Here is a 4,365-nt window from a genome sequence, read left to right as displayed (position 1 = left end):
TGAGTGTCAGTATCTGGCCATTTACAAGCAGTTTTTGTGGCATGGGCGTGCAACAGTCTGGAGTATTACATTTCCTTTGGCAGCAACTTACATGCTAAAACAGGAGTTCCACAGCTTTTTTAATCAAAGGGCACCAAGTTGGTTTGGGGAAAAGAAGGAATACTTTCTAGGAGCATCTTCCCCTCTGCTGCCACCATGGTGTGCATTTGCAGACAAAAGAACAAGTGCTCAAATTTTAGTTCAATTCGTATCATCAGATCTGTTTTCCCACCTATTCAGTTTCTTGTACACCCATGTGGGAACTGCCTGTTGTTAAAAAGTGATTTCTCAGTCAGTGGCCTTCCTCCTCACCACCCAGAGCTTCTAGAACATGACACTGCTATGGGATGCTCATCACAGGAGCAATTTAGGTGGATAACCTTGTAAACTTCAGAAGCACAGGGCCTTCGTTCCGAGTGTTACAAGGGCCGGATAGAAGGAATCTGTTTATGTTGCTGTCTGTGCATTTAGAGCAATGTCCTGAGCCTTGTCGAAGGAGCCCGGACTGACAGGGAGCACATACACGCCACAGAGGTCGATGTGTTTGATATCTGGGATGCCATGGAAGATTTTGCATTCTTCAGCTCTAATCTCTTATAACAAAATGGAATTCAAACCTAACCCTAGAAGAAATAAGTCAGCCCTGGTTAATGTCATGCCATGTCCCGTGTATCCATCAGGATTTGTTTTTGCTGGATTAGTGCTCTCTTTTACGTATTTAATTCTTGGTCAGCAGTGCTATTGTTTTAGCTGATACTTTCAAAAGGTGTTTATTTTTGCTACTAATCTAGGATGAGCCCTGTAATTATCTGTGAAATGGAAGAAAGAGTCTGGGGCAATTCCTTTCCGTAGCTCTGATGCTCTCTGGAGGCAGTGCCTCATGGTCACCATTTCATGTTTTCTGATGTGTCTTTTTCCATGCCTTTATTTTGCAAACAGTTGCATCACATTTCAACTTCCTTGGTCCTTCATTAACATGTTTTACCAAAAATATCTCTGTCAGAAAGCAGAGACTTTTTGTCTCCTAGTTGGATTAAGTGCCATTCTAGTGTTTGTGGTGAGAATTATCTTTTCTCTGCCCCAATATTTTTATTTAATGTGGTTTTTTGGGTGTTTCACATGTTGGGCTCCAGATGCTGGCCTCCTGGTACTTAATAGGCAAAAAAAATAAAATAAATAAAATATTTCACTTTCGTAATTTCCTATCTTTTCAAGTTACAGAATGATGGCAGGGACAAAGAGGTAAGATATAACCCCCTTCTCTCAGTTTTTAACCCTTCTTCACATCATTCTCTGCTCTTTGCCATCTAAATGGAGCATGGTGCTAATAGCACCAAGGCTGTGGGTTTGATTCATTTAAGAGTTGGACTTGATGATCCTTGTGTGTCCCTTCCAGCACAAAATATTCTGTGATTCTGTGAGATATACCTTGGTGCCATTGTGTTCTCAGCACCCCTCTCTGCCTTTTCCCTGCTCTGAGAGATGCTTTGCTCTACCATCCTCTTTCAGGATGTAATACCTGTTTGGACCTGGGCATACGTTATGGTTCCCTGACGTTTCTTCAGCTCCTTTATCTTCTCAGGTTTCCCTCATTATTTTTTTCTGTACTTTTTTTCTCTTCCTTCCTGTCCCACAGTTGCTGCTAGTGGATCGTTTCGAGAGTTTTTGCATTTGCTCCTAGCCTTTGCTCTGTCTATTTATTCCATGCTTCATGCAGTCTTTTTATAGACCAGGTAACTCTGTTGATTATGGAGAGGTTGGAAAGAAATTCCACCTCTCTCTAGGGAGCTATACATAATTATTTAAGACTTTTTTTTGTCTCTCTACTGTCTGTTTCTGGCTTTTTTTCTGAGATGGGACACTGCCCTAGATGCCTCCTGGAGTTACAATGGCTTGGGAAGTCTTTATCCTGCCCAAGCCTGAGTGAGTGTTTAGCAGGTAGGCTTGAACTGTGGAATATTCCTTGAAAGTAGAAGTCTGCATCTAGACAGGTTCACCTTAGGCATTCACCTGGAAGAGAACCTAGCCGATGAATGACCATCATGAGGCCTTTCAAATCTGTAAAGCATCCTAGGCCCAAGATGTTCTTGAAAACCTCTGTTTTCTGTTTATTTACACCTTCAGTCCTGCTCTGATCTCCCTGAACATGTCAGCGCTGACAGCTGGAGACCTGTCACTTGATGTAAACACAATGCTGCAGTGGAATTAAGATTATTTACAGTAACTGGTTACTTGCTTTATATTTGAAGCAGATGGAAAATGCATTGATGAAAATGTCATTTATAAACAGATTAAGAATAATCACAGAGCATACTTCTGAAGACTGCACTGAAACACCTAAGAAAAACAACCAACAAAAAAAAGCCCATTCCAGCACGCCCACCCCCTCCCCTTTCTCCCCAGACCTCATGGTCAGAGTTGTTTTAAAGGTGGGAATAAGAAGTAGAGAAAAATAATCTTCTATGTTTTGGATCATTATTAAACTTTCAAACCTCTGTATGCATTTGTACTGACCCTAATACAACATCTCTGATGGAGGTCAGTGAATAGTAGGATAATTAATAACTGTTCAAGATCTTAATGGATGCAAACAACCTCAGTGTATTTCTAAGGACTCGGGGGAGCCCTGTACTCCTTTTTTCTGTTCTGCAGTGTGCTGAGGTTGTTGCCTTTCCACTATGGAAAGAACATCTTCAGATCTGGGCAGTGATCAAAATCTGCATCTAGGCTATTCCAGCTACCAGCAATATCCAGAAAAGAAACTTGAATTTTTAGTATTAATTTAACAACATCATTATGAATGAACTACAGGAAACAATACATTTTCTTCCTGTATAAACAGTATAAATAAAACTTCTGATAAGCACTTTACTACATGGAATTCCTCATTCTTTTCTTTGAGAGCATTCCAAAATTTAGTGTGTAGCTTAATCAACTTCATACATGCTTGAGTTGGGCAAGTCAAAACTAACACGACCCTGCACAAAGAGAAGCATCCCTCGCACGAGAAATCACATTCTGCTTATTTACTATATATGAGAACAGTCCCAATCATTCCTTCCCCGAGGCAACAGGAACATTTCCATGTTTCCTTAACCACCGTCACCCTTCAACACTTTCCAGGATGCAAGCCTTGTTCTCAGGGTGACCCTGGCTGCATGGTCATTAAAGCTGAGATGAAGCTGATGAAGCAAAATGACCAAACCCTCAACTTTAATGTATTCAGCTGCAATAGAGTTACCAATTGAAAAGTATGGTGCTGTTTAACCTCTCTTTTCTGCCAATTATGGGTCACGCTGAAATCCTTTTGTATATAAAACTTTGGGCCCTGCTTTGGCGAAGAGTTGAGTACAGGATTAGCTTCACTTGCAGGTTACCTTTTTTAAATTAAGGAGGCTGTTTGCATGGGTTAAATAAATACATATGTAAGCTGATATAATATTTTTAATTAAAAAGATAGCAGTGTGTTGATGCAGTACTGTGTGGGTGGCAGGCATTGAAGCAAAGACAGTGAGATGAGTTAAGCAATTCAGGTGGCGAATCAAATCTGTACTGAGTGGCAAAAGTTCTGGAAAAAAAACCCACTATCTTGGAAGCATACTTATGTCAGGCCTATATAGGGATCCTTTTAAAACCAAAGTCCTTCTGAAGTCATGACACTTGGGTCTGGGCTGGAAATCATCCAAAGGATTTCGGCTCTGTGCTCAAGTACGATCCAATTTCTTTAAAAAGTGGAGCTTTTGGGGAGGGCCTGTGACCACTTCTGGAATGTGGTAAATTAAATCCTTTGTTATCTATAGACAGACATCAGAGGGGTTACAGCAGTGCAAACCTCTCTTCATTTCAGACCTTGTCACTGGATACTTTCTGCTTGGAGCAGGAGGGTAAGGAACATGCTGTGGAGACAGGTGTCTCCACAGCTCTTGGGTCCAAGCACTCAGGTCCTGCTTTTGTTCCTGTTATCTCCAGATCAGGAAAGGCTGCCTGGGAGAGATGAGGGCTTAGCCGTGCAAGAAAAATCTACAGTTTTTCTGGCTTCAAGATGGCAAGTCCTGTCTTTGCTTACTCATTATTTGTATAAAGGAAAAGAGAAGTGATTAAGACAGAATAAACACCTGAAACATCCTCTCAAGAGCAAATGCCAAAAGAAGGGAGGAAAAACTTTTGCCATGCAGCACTCCTTTGCTTAACTGAACATGAGAATAAAGACAAAATACAGGATTACCTGGAGGATAGAAATACCTTGAAGCTGGCAGTTCAGAGCAGATGCTGTGCAACTCAGGGAAAATTTCTGACAAGTCCCAGGGTTTCCCAAGAGTCTATCTA

This window comes from Lepidothrix coronata, unplaced genomic scaffold (genome assembly GCF_001604755.1).
Source record: "Lepidothrix coronata isolate B3197 unplaced genomic scaffold, Lepidothrix_coronata-1.0 Scaffold31, whole genome shotgun sequence".
In the NCBI taxonomy this organism is placed as follows: Eukaryota; Metazoa; Chordata; class Aves; order Passeriformes; family Pipridae; genus Lepidothrix; species Lepidothrix coronata.
Note: the sequence above shows the minus strand (reverse complement) of the source record.